Source organism: Meriones unguiculatus, chromosome 8 (assembly GCF_030254825.1).
Source record: "Meriones unguiculatus strain TT.TT164.6M chromosome 8, Bangor_MerUng_6.1, whole genome shotgun sequence".
Classification (NCBI taxonomy): domain Eukaryota; kingdom Metazoa; phylum Chordata; class Mammalia; order Rodentia; family Muridae; genus Meriones; species Meriones unguiculatus.
This window is the reverse complement of record NC_083356.1, coordinates 52,164,511-52,177,624: the sequence shown is the minus strand read 5'-3', so window position 1 is coordinate 52,177,624 and position 13,114 is coordinate 52,164,511. Positions and strand designations below refer to the sequence as shown.

The window sequence follows — 13,114 nt, the reverse complement described above, 5'->3', positions numbered from 1 at the left end:
GGATACAGAAAGTGTGGTACAGTTACACAAAAGAATACCACTCAGCAATTAAAAACAAGATAATCCATTGTGTAAATTTATAAAATGTAATGCTACTCAGCAATTAATTATGCAAATCATGAAATTTGCAGGCAAATGGTGGGAACTTGAAGAGGTCATTGTGAGTGAGGTATCCCAGAAGCAGCAAGACACACATGGCATATATTCACTTTTAAGTGGATTTTAGTCATATAATATAGGATAAACATACTAAAATCTGTTCATCTAAGGAAGCTAAACAACAAGGAGGCCCCTGGGTAAGATTTTCTTTTTTTTTTCTTTTTTAATGTGTTTATTAACATACACAAAGGGTTTTGTGATATACGTAGACACACACACACACATATATACATACATATACTGTATTTAGATCATACATCTCCCACATCCCAGTTACCTTTTGCCCATAGCTCCTCTTCTGCTTTCATGTCTTTTTTGTGTGTTACCCAATGAGCTTCATTAGTTACAGGAGCGTGGGCACTTAACCAGTGTCTACACCACCAAAGAAAATGTCTTTCTTGCCCCATAAATTATATATATCCTCAGGGAATAAAAGACCCTCTTGAGCCCTAGTCCTTCTCTGACAGTTGGGAACATGTTAAAGTCTATGTGGACAAATACAGATGTTACAGAGTCAACCATAAGGCTCCTTTAGATAGTAGGAGGCAGATCTCACTCAGGCTTGCCTTCTTTCTCAGCCTCAAATGTGTTAGTATTACAGATAAACGCCGCTGCATCCATGGCAACTGCTAGATTTCATTGAGCACTTATTTACTACATTACATCTTCTACTTGAGTGCTTAATGGTTTATTTTCTTTCAAGTTAGATATAAAAATGGCATGAAACATTTAGTTTAACAAAAACCCACAGAAGGAATACCAATAACAAGCAATACAACAGTCTTCACTAGTGAGAGTTCTGCCATGCCTAGCCACATCACAAATACGGGGTTCCTCCTGTCATAGTCACACTACTCTTACAGAAACATGACGGGGGGTCATCCATTACAAATACTGTGACTGTGAGCCTGCTGTGCAAGCGTTGTCGAAAGCCTGCTGCATGTTTTTGATACAGGTGCCTAGAGATAGGCTGTGATCTGCAGTAGCCATTGTGTGTCTTCAGTCTCTATAAGCTGTGCTAGACTGGCCGCAGTGGCCATTGTGTGTCTTCAGTCTCTATAAGCTGTGCTAGACTGGCCGCAGTGGCCATTGTGTGTCTTCAGTCTCTATAAGCTGTGCTAGACTGGCCGCAGTGGCCATTGTGTGTCTTCAGTCTCTATAAGCTGTGCTAGACTGGCCTCAGTGGCCATTGTGTGTCTTCAGTCTCTATGAGCTGTGCTAGACTGGCCGCAGTAGCCATTGTGTGTCTTCAGTCTCTATGAGCTGTGCTAGACTGGCCGCAGTGGCCATTGTGTGTCTTCAGTCTCTATAAGCTGTGCTAGACTGGCCGCTAGTTGTGCCATGGTGTTACTTGTACTAGTTTACAGGGCTTCTTCCTTGTCTTTACACGGTATGTTTTAAATTTTACCAATTTGGTGTTTATTTTTTGGTTGTTAGTAGTGAAGGTGGGTAACACTTCTCAAACCTTAGCCTTTTCCTGTAGTGTGAGAACTTTTGTGTGCACGCAATGCAAGTATTCTACCTGAGTCACACTCCTCAGCCCAGTGTCTTCTCTAAAATGCTTGCACAAGTATTTTGCCAGTTTGTAAGTGGGTTACTTGTCCTGATGTACAGCAGTTGGTCTACAGCTTCTGTATTTTGCATTTTTGTTGTTTATATGTGACATTCTCTGCTTTGGCTCAGGTTTTCACTCTATGTTGCTTTAGTTGCAATTCTGTATTTTAAAGCTCTGTTGTCCTCAAAGGAGCAATGCTTAAGAAACTTTGTTCTACTGTGAGATAATGAACATTTTCTTCAGGGTTCTATCTTCACATTTAACATGGAGACCTTTACACTACCTGAATTGATTCTTATAGGAGAGCATTCAATTTATTTTTTTCTCTCATGGGGTTAACCAGTTGTTCCAGTATTAATTTGAAAGACCAAAAGATAAGCAGCGATCGTTAACACTATGTAGAGTAGGCGCGGTATAGCAAGAGCTACCTGCTGCATTCTTTCCCGCCTTCGGGTTCCGGGGGGTACGTGACTTGGCTCACAATCTGCCTTCCCGCCTTCCCTGTTCTGGGTACGTAACTTAACTACGGCTTTGTTCAAACCACCCAATCAGAGCCCTGTAACTGCTTCTCGCTTCTGTAACCGCGCTTCTTGCTCCCGAGCCCTATAAAAACCCGTCACCCCAACCGAGAGGCGCGCAAGTCCTCCGATAGGCTTGGTCGCCCCGGGTACCCGTGTATCAAAATAAACCTCTTGCGGCTTGCATCCGAAGGCTGGTCTCGCTGTTCCTTGGGAAGCGGGGTCTCCCCGTCTAGATAGGCTCCTGGGAGTCTTTCAAATTCAAATAATCCTCAACAAAGGCATGGTTACTGTTTTTACTCCTTGTTTCTTCAGTTTTTGTGGTTAGATTGATCAGGTGTCATTTCCTTCAGTCTTCATCAGTGAATTTAACCGAGTATGCATTAGCATTATCTTCTCTTTCAGCTCTGCAATCTTTTCTGGTAGAGGTACATAATGAATATCCATTCCAGATGCATTTACTATGGTCTTTGTGTTTAAGAGATAGCACACCATTTGTCACAGGAGAGGCAGAAGTAGTCTGTCAAGGCAGCCAGGGCAGCGTGGGTGGAGTATAGACAGAAACCAACAGGAGTCCCAAAGGAATTGCAGAATAAGCGTTCGTATGTGCTGCATTTGAGAGAACCTTCAATGCCAACCAGAAAGGGCTCCAACAAAACGACATTGTTTGTGCCTCTGGAGAAGGCCACAGCCCCAAGGGACCCGGACAGGTACCAGGCGAGGTGCACAGTGTCGGCGAGCACCGCGTGGCAACCCGCGCAATGGAACACCGCACATGTCTCCGGTTCCAACCACGCAGGCAGCCGCAGGTCGCCAGGTGATGCCGCCACCCCAGAGCGGGAAGACCCGAGAGGAGAGGAGCCTTTCACCACCTGAGTGTCCCACTTCATGGAGGAAGTGGGAGAACAAGGTGTGTCACAAGAGCCGCTGCGGGACCGTGACTCCAGGACCGAGACAAGGTGCCGCGACCCAGCAGCCATCGTTTTGGAGCCCGCGCCTCCTGGGTAAGATTTTCAATCTTCATTCAGAAAGATAAATGGGATGGACATCAGAAGAGGAAGAAAACAGTGGACAGCACAGGAGCCTACCACACAGGGACTCTGAAAGTCTCTGTCCTGAAGGGTATCAAAGCAGAGGCTGAGACTCATAGCCACACTTTTGGGTAGAATGCAGGGAATCTTCAAAGGGAGAGATAGAAAAATAGGTAGGGGAGAGGAGCTCCACAAGGAGAGAGAAAAAAATGTGGGTACAGGGGTCCTTTCTGAGACTGATAGTCTAACCAAAGATCATTCATGGAGATAACTAGAACCCCTGCACAGATGTAGCCCGTGGCAGCTCACTGTCCAAGTGGGTACCCTAGTAATGAGAACAGGGACTGTTTCTGACATGAATTCAGTGGCTGGCTCTTTGATCTCCTCCCCCGAAGGGGGTTGCAGCCTTACTAGGCCACAGAGGAAGAAAATGCAGCCAGTCCTGATCCGGAAGGACTAGGATCAGAGGGAAGGGGAGGAGGACCTTCCCTATCAGTGGGTTTGGGGAGGGGCATTGAAGGAGATGAGGGAGGGAGGATGGGATTGAGAGAGAACTGGAGTGGGCGTTACAGCTCAGACCCAAAGTGAATAAACTGTATTTAATAAAACAAAAAATAAATTAAAAAATATAAAAATAAATAAAAACCCAAGGTAATTGTGAAACTTGCAGACAAATGAATGGAACTAGAAAATATCATTCTGAGTGAGGTAACCCAGAAGCAGAAAGGTACATATGGCATATTCATTTATAAACAGATATTAACCATTTAATATAGGATAAACATCCTAAAATCTATAGTCCTAAAGAAGCTAAACAACAAGAAGGGCCCTTGGGAAGAGGCTGAAATCTCACTCAGAACAGCAAACAGGATAGGTATCAGAAGTAGGAGAAGACAAGGAACGGGACAAGAGCCTTCCACAGGGAGCCACTGAAAGACTCTGCCCATTAAGGCATCAAAGTAGATACTGAGACTCATAGTCAAACTTTGGGCAGAGTGCAGGAAACCTTATGGAAGAAGAAGGAAATAGAAAGACCTGGAGAGGACAGGACAGGAACTGCACAAAGAGACCAACAGAGCTAAAAAAAAAAAAAAAAAAAAAACCTGGGCCCAGGAGGGCCTGCAGACACAGAAACTCCAACCAAGGACCATGCATGGAGAGGCCCTAGACCCCCTGCTCAGATATAGCCCATAGGCTGCTCAGTCTCCAGGTGGGTTCCCTAGTAAGGGAAACAGAGACTGTCTCTGACATGAACTCAGTGGCTAGCTTTTTGATCAACTCTCCCTCTGGGATGCAGCCTTGCCAGGCTGCAGAGGAAGACGATGCAAGCAGTCTTGATAAGAATGTGCATCTGCTCATTTATTTTATGGATGAACTGTCTTATTTAAACTACAAAAATTAAATACCTTAATAACAGAAGTAACCTATCCTTTTTATTGTTAACTTTAGTGTTTAGAAACAGGCAAACATCTAGGAAGTGTTATCTCTGTATCTGATATATCTTTCTTAAATGATGTGGAACTGAAGAGTTCTGGAGGTTGTGGTAGGTAGGCTTTATACTGAAATTAATTATTTTTTAGAAAGTTAGAGTCTTTCACATTTCTACTCGAGGTTAGTGATTCTTTCATTTTCAACTTTCCAGGAATAGGTAAAAATTATTTAGTTTTGTGTAATATTTTCTTCTAAAAGTGGTTAAGAAACAGTCATTCATTTGCATTTATTCCTCATGCATTTAAGATAAACACATAGATCCTTAAAGTCAGTTATACTTTAAACATTAACAGCTATAAATCAGAGTCTTTACTTGATCCCAAATGACATTATTAGCTGTTTCAAACACACAGAAACATGTCGCCTATTTCTCTTAGGTTTTTATGATTTGATTTATCATGTTTTTCTGTCTTAGTCTCACAAAAGTAATATCATTGCAGCCTCTGTTTATTCTCTACTCCCATTATATTTTAGGTACCATGGAGAAGTCAACAGTAATTTATATAGAAATTAATCATATCTCATACAATATGTTTCATATCATTCTAGTGGTTTCCTTAGAATAAAGTCAGTATTCGTTTTTTTTTTTTTACTTTATTTTTATTTTTATTATTAGTTAGATTTTATTAACTCTGTATTCCAGCTGTATGCCACTCCCTCATTACTTCCCAATCCTACCCTCCCTCCCTCATCTCCTGCCCCTTTCCAAGTCCACTGATAGGGGACAACCTCCTCCCCTTTCATCTGACCCTGTTTTATCAGGTATCTTCAGGACTGGCTGCAAACTCCTCCTCTGTGGCCTAACAGGACTGCTCCTCCCTTGGGGGTGGGAAGGTCAAAGAGCCTGCCATTGAGTTCTTGTCAGAAATAGGCCCTGTTCCCCTTACTATGGGAAACCAATTGGTTACTGAGCTACCACGGGCTATCTACATCTGAGTTCTTAGCATGTAGTATGTATGTGTGTATATGCATGTGTCTTTGCAGGTTTTTGTGCGATAGTGTATGCATGAACATGGTGGCCAGAAGAAAACCTTGAATGTCATATAGTACAAGGAAAACTTATATTATAATTCAAGGACCAAAAGAAGATAAATAACAAAGATTACCCAAGGGAGGATAGTTAAATATTACTCAGAAGAGGAACCAGAATAGACAGGGGAAGTGGTTGAAGAGAAGGAACAGGAGAATGAATGTGGAGGAAAATGAGTGTAGATCAGACTAGGGAGAGAGGGTGGGAGGACCCAGGGCCAGCAGAGAGGGAAAAATAAAAAACATGGGTGGAGCCATCTCTGAGAAAACCTGGACATCGAGCACAGATTAGCCTCTGGGAAGGATATGGGGCTGACTCTAGCTGATACTCTTAAATAGCAGAGGTCATGGAGCATGGAAACTGAAGAGGCCACCCTCTAACTAGACTGGATTCCTACTGGACGGAGAGGAGCATCAACTCACTCACAAAAACTTTGACACAAAATTTACCCTGCCAAGAAGATGTGCAGGGATAAAGATAGAACAGAGATTGAGGGAATGTCCAACCAACACCTGGCCCAACCTGAGATCCACCCCATCTGAGAGAGCCAACCTCTGACAGTATTAATGATGCACTGCTATCATGCAGACAGGAGACTAGCCTAGCTGTCCTCTGAGAGGCTCCACCCCAAAGCACATCAAAACAGATGTTGAGACTCATGGCCAAACATTAGGCGTAGTGCAGGGAGTCATGGGAAAGAATGGGGAAAGAATAGAAGGACCCAGAGGGGACAGGATCTCCACAAGAAGACCAACAAAGCCAACTAACATGGGCTCAGGGGATACCTATAGAGCAACAAACACAGGCTTGACCAAGGTGCCTTACACATACAGAGACAATGGCTAGTGTGGCCAGAATGAGGGCTCCATGAAAAGGGGAGGGGAGGAGGCCTGTGTCTGAAATGAAGTCTGTTGCCTGTTTTTCAATCACTTCCCCAAAGTGGGGCTGCCTAACCAGGCCACATGGGAATAAGATGCACTATATCCTGATGAGACTTGATGGGCTGGTGTGAGTTGGTAGGGGGGAGGCTCTCCTTATATGAGGAATAGGGAAGGGAGGATAGAAGAAGAGGGAGGGATGATGGGAATGAGAGGAAAAGAGGGATGGCTTATGATTAGATGTAAAGTGAATAAATAAATTAATTTTTAAAATATCTCTTGTTCTCTGGTTTTGCCTACTTGTGAGTATATATTAATTGCTACTGAAACATAAAAGTCTTTGAGGATTGAACACTGCACTAGTCTAGGGGTATAACGTTAAGTATTTGGAAGACAGTTTAAAAGTATGTCAGTTTAGGAGAATAGCCATAGTAACTTCTTTCATAATTTCTATGATCTACTCAGTCCTGAGTTATTAAATCAGATAACAGTATCTGACATGTTGAAGAGTTTAAGTTAGCCTGGGTATAGTTAGCCTGAGTATAACTCCATTTTGAAATAAGGAGCCATCTTGACCGGGAGCTGAACTCAGGTACCAGGAAATATCACACAATGTGCACCTGGCAGAAAACAAAGTTAGCTCTCCAAGCTACAGCCTCCAGGAAATATTACAGAATAAATGTTTAGTAAAAAATAGAGACAATCTCCCTGGCAATTGTGATTATGTAAACAGTCACCTCTCCCCTATGGCTTTTACCCAATTCTGTAACGTCAAGGCATGAACCCCCCTGCTTTCTCTCATGGAAACTTGTACTCCCTTGCTTGCTGCTATGGAAACCCCTGATTACAGACTTTCCCTTTAAAAACCCTGCTCACTCAGAGCTTTGGATCCCTGTTGAGTCAGTGAGACTTGGGACCCGAGCTCTCGAAATAAAGCTCTCTTGCAATTGCATTGAGTCATCTCCTGGTGGTCTCTGAGGGTCCCATGAACCTGGCATTACAATGTGTTCTCTTTTGATACTTCAGATATAACAAAGGAGACCTAGAAAAAAACAATTAGATTGGGAATATGAAAGTGAGGATGCTGAGCTGGAGGCTTCTTGTTCTGGAAGACAGTGTGAGAAGGCATGTTGTCATGTTTCTGAACAGGGCAAACAGGAAAAGAGGGAGGACCCAAGTGTCCTATTAAATACCTAATCCAGGGTTTTGTTGTACTTTCAGACTTTTTGTATTTTTTTTTAATTTCTCTTAATATATAGAAAATCTGAGTGGTGGCAGAAGTTATATTTAAGAGTGGGTACCCTAGAACAGTAAAATATAGTCTTAAATTAATTATTCGAATCTTCTTGATTGGTTTCTTGCTTTTCAAAGAATCATTTGATAGAAAAAGTTTATTGACTTAAATTTTACCAGCAGTTTCTTAGTTTTATTTTATTTGTTTATTTATTTATTTATTTTCATCGTGTAGGTATTATAGGACTCTTATTTTTGTGGTGCAAAGAGTTTCCTGTGAAGTGTTGACACAATTGACTTGTTACTCCCTCTGGCAAAATTGTCCCAGCAGGGGAAAGGAGATGGTACTGTCAGCCTCATACATTTCATTTTTCCTTGCCATCTCTACCAGTTAAATGACAGGTTCACTGCTGCTGCTTGTTTCTCATTTTCCACTACAAAATAGAGTAGTAAGAAGATAATAGAAAGTGAGAAAAAAGTAACAAATCCTTGTCCATGAAAGGCCCCTTGAGAAACACTAAGTATTAGGCAACTGACAGTATAATTTGAAGAATTCTGCAGTGTCTGTTTGCTTAAATGTTGGTGTCTCCTCAGACTCTTTCTGAAATTTGTATTTTTAATTGTCAGTGTGTTTGGGGAACTATTTTTCCTCCTGAAATCCAGAGGAAATTATATTTTAATAAAACAAATTACAGCCTATGCTAACTGGGGGGATAATAATTAACTCTTGTTTTGTACTCAAATATGCTATTCCAAGTTATAAAGAGAGATCCCCAAAATAATTAGAGATGCCAATTCCTCAAATTTGATCAAGATACAATATTTAAAGGTGAAGCCTTGCTTGGCCACAAAGGAAGAAAATGCAACCAGCCATGTTGAGACCTGATAGGCTAGGGTCAGATAGAAGTGGAGGAGGACCTCCTCTATCAGTGGACTAGGGGAGGGGCATAGGGGCAGAAGGGGAAGGGTGGGTAGAATTGGGAGGAGATCAGGGAGGGGGCCACAGCCAAGATACAAATTGAATAAATTGTAATAAATAATAATAAAAAATTTAAAAAGAAATTTAAAAACATATTCAATATCATCCTGTTTACTATAATTATAAAAATCACTAGACATTAAGTTAAGCTGAGAAATAAATGAGATCACAAAATTCAGTATAGAAATAGCTATATTTCTATAGAATAGAATATGGAAATGGAATATCAGAATAAAATAAAGCAATTGTTTATCTTATTTCACAGGAAAGCAACTGAAAGAAAGGAGAGTTGAACATTTTTAAAAATTTGAGTCATACTTGGGCAATAAAAAAGCCATTGTGGAATAAGATCAATGGTTATATTGTGTTCCCAAAGAATGTGTTTGCCATTGCTTCCTGTGGTCCTCAAAGCCCCAGATAAATATGTAAAGCTACACTTGTTCTTTCCCCTATGTGCATTTTGTCTGTTCAAATGAAATAAAAATATATTCAGGAAAAAATGAGTCAAATTAAAAGAATATTACTTAGAGAATAACCTAAATCACTGAACACATTACAGCTAGGTATTTTAAAAGTGAGAAAAAGACAAGAACAAGGCACAGAGATGACATATACAAAAGAAGATGCAAAGTAGTAAGCAGAACCATAGAAGATATAAATAACCAGACAGGTCTTTTGTGGGTTTTTTTGTTTTTTTTTCAAAGCACCTTCAGACTAGACCAAAGCACACAACATAGTAATTACAAGTATTGTTGCAAACTTCCAGCTAAAGCTTTTTTGCACTTTTATTAGAATTAGCATATTACATTTCAAATTTGTTCTATTGGTAAGTTATAATAACAAAATCAATTTATGAAATTTATTGTATTTATGAAAATACAATATTTCTATTGATATTTTTATATTATTGTAATTTTTGTTTTGATAAAATGAATATTAAAGAAGTTAACATGCATTTGTCATTTAATTTACATAAGATATTCAAAGCACTACCTAAGCACAGTATTTTTTACTAGTATTTTAAATGAACAATTAAGAAAATACTCATCTAAAATTCTAATATGAAGGCTGAGATCACAGTTCAATCTGTGAAGATGTTGCCTTGAAAGCATGAGGTTCTGGGTTTGCTTCTAGAGCACACATGTGAGAAGGCAAACATGGTAGCTTGTCCTTGCAATCCCATTCCTGCCTGGCAGAGACAAATGTAGATACTTGGGATGTTTTGACCTCCTGTGATACCCTATAGAGGAAATCTAAACCAGTGAAAGGACTTGCCTCAGAACAGTATGTAGATAATGACTGAGAATTTCAATTAATGTTATCATCTGTTTTCCACAGCATATGCACACATGAGCGCATGCACCTGTACAGCATCTTTACCTTCAGATACATGCACATATACATAAACAGTGAAGGACACAATATGTATATTCATATATATATATGCTGTATTTGTATATGTATATGCATATATATGTACATAGTATTTGTATATACATATACATATATATATATCCTACAAGGTGAGTTTAAGAGAATCAACTTGCAATGGATTCAATTTGTTTGTAGTAAAGTTTGTCAGTGCAGCAGAAAGTGACTAATACATAGGTTCTAACATAGGTAAATGCTAGAATTAAAACACAGCAGAGTTCTCAGCTGTCAAGAAGATATCTGCATCAACCCATTCAACACTTGGGTAAATCACAAAAGGAAGTAGGAAAAGTAAGAGCAAGAAGTGTGCGGCACAAAAGCATCTTGTGGCTATTTAGTGCCCGTTTCAATCATGAATCACTGCCAACTGTGGATACCTGTAAGAGTGGACCCTACATTTAACTACGTGTGGATGAAGAAACCCTGAGTTCCCTGATGTCCCTGAGACTATCTAATGGAAGTTAGTAATTGCTGAGCAGGTTGTCATTTTAGCTAGTGGTGTGACCACAGCTACTGCAGCAACTCACCTCCTAACAATGATCACATGAGCAACTCTAATGAAATCCAGTAGTTTTCAAAGGGAGAACTGTTAGGGAAAAGATGGACTTCAGTGTGAGATGAGGAGGGATGGAAGAAAGAACTGGGGAATGAAAAGAACCTGAAATTCATTCTATACATTAAAACTGTTAAAGGACAAAAGGTTTAAAAACTAAGATTGTGCACAAAAATTTAAAAATACTCTCTGGAAAATTCACAATTTGTCAAGATTGTCTGGCCACCAAGACTATCAATCGTCTTTCCTTTTCCTTCACTCTTACCTCCTCCTTTGCATCATGGCAGGAGGATAAGGTCTTCTTCATCTAGTCTCTCTCTTTCTCTCTCTCTCTCTCACATTCCCCCTCCCTCCCTCTTTCTCAAATGTTCACACAAAAACAATAATAATGAACACATATTTTCTACCCACTTAAGTGTGATTACCAGTTTTTCTCTCCCTCTCATACTTGATATAAGTACATAAAAATTATATATTGTTATAACCTTATTAGTATTTCTATCCCTTTAGCAATAATGCATCTCCTCATTGCAAAACAAAACTTTTATGTATACATGCATTTTCATCTGCTCAACTATAAAATTAAAAATTACAAGAAACAAAAGGAAAATTCTAATGTCTCTCATTAATGACTTAGGTTCCATATAAAATTAAAGAGTATTTAAGATTATTCCATATTTTCAGTACCAATCATGCACACAATATTATAGTAAGAAACTATATATAAGACAGAAATTCACACCAACATTTGCTGTGTCCAAAACACATTTATCAACAACTGTAGTTAAGCAAAGCCCCAGTTTAAACTTCGGGCTGCATGTGGTTCATCCAGGATGCTGTCACCCACTATTTATCTGGGTCACCTTTTCAGATGGCATGTGCATAGGGACTGCAAGCTAATCTTTATGGAGTCCAGAGCCAATTATAACCGAGAAAAGAAAACCAAAGCCAAATGCAAATGGGTCCTGGAGAATCAGCGCTTGTGTATAATGTTTTCTGTTGGCATGATGAATGAAACTCTGGCTGCATGGTCATGTTAAAAATGAACAGGGATAAAGAACACCCACAATTACATTTGGATTTTCAGAAGCAGCAAGGCTGAAGTTTTTCTAAATGGCTAATTTTAGCATTCATCCAAATGTCAGTGAGCCAGTTAGTGAGGTGAAACTACACTTTAAATGATGTCCAAAGGCTTTTTTTATACAGTGTTAACATTTGCATAAAACCAGCCATTCTGTGCCTTATGTTTCCAAATCAATTTAGCTTTGTGTGCTAATATTTTACTAGAGCCCTGGAGATAAAGAGGCATGCAGGTCAGTCATGTGTGCCTTCAAATCCCCAAAGGAAGCCTTCACACTAACAGGCAAAAGATTGACACCAGACAAGATTAGCAAAAGAATTAGTTATGCACAATCGACTGTGTTAAATACTCAGAAGGGTGTGTGCATCTGCTTCTCTTGTGCTTCCAGAAAAGCCTGTCTGGGTGGAGTGTTAATACCTCCAGCATTTTTCTGTGTGCATCTGAGTGCAGCATCCTTTTATGTGATGGGTTTATTAGATGTAACTATCATTATTACTGTACTGTTAGTAATAAGGGGATCACATAAGCATACAATGATCCTAGCTATCTGATTTCAAATTTAAATAAAGAAAAAAAACCTTGCAGTTAGGCCTATTTCTCAAATATGGAGAAATATTTCAAATACTTCTCGATATGGATTTAAAAATGTGTATAGTTTAATCTTTAAAAAAGATGTATGGCACTGAAAATTTCTAAACAGAGCAAACAACAAAGAAGCTGTTAATTTGTTACTCAAGCTTGTTAATTTGTTACTCAAGCCAGGATGTGACTATTCAAGGCTAGTCCCCTCCTAGGCTGCATGGTGAGTTTCAGGTTTACCTTTGTGAAGAAGACACTGTTACCAGCCCCTCCGACCCCCCCCCCCCCCAAAAAAAAAAAGTAGATTTTTATTTTTTAAGCCACAAACCTTACTAAAACCTAGAAATCATGAAAACTCCAGTTTGGAGAAAAAAAAGATGAAAATTTTCACAGTTTTTAGGTGTATTTTAAAGGCACTAATTTTGGGGCCCTACAAAGCAGAATGGCACCACTCTTTATGCGGAGAGTCTACATTGAAGGTATTTGCTCTCTCAAAGAGCCCTGCAGAAGAAGGGAGGGAAGGTTGTAGGAGCTAAGGGAGATTGAGGACACCAAGGGGACATGGCCCACTGAACCGTCTAAGCAGGGCTGAAGTG

The 13,114-nt window shown here is 39.9% G+C and overlaps 1 protein-coding gene and 1 pseudogene across 1 annotated transcript in view; both read right to left on the bottom strand.

Moving 5' to 3' along the window:
* The window catches only part of Csmd3 (CUB and Sushi multiple domains 3), a 1,323,831-nt gene that overhangs the window by 968,797 nt on the left and 341,920 nt on the right, over positions 1–13,114 (bottom strand). The gene's annotated exons all lie outside the window — the stretch shown is intronic.
* On the bottom strand, positions 2,544–3,212 carry LOC110539318 (protein Mis18-beta-like; annotated as a pseudogene).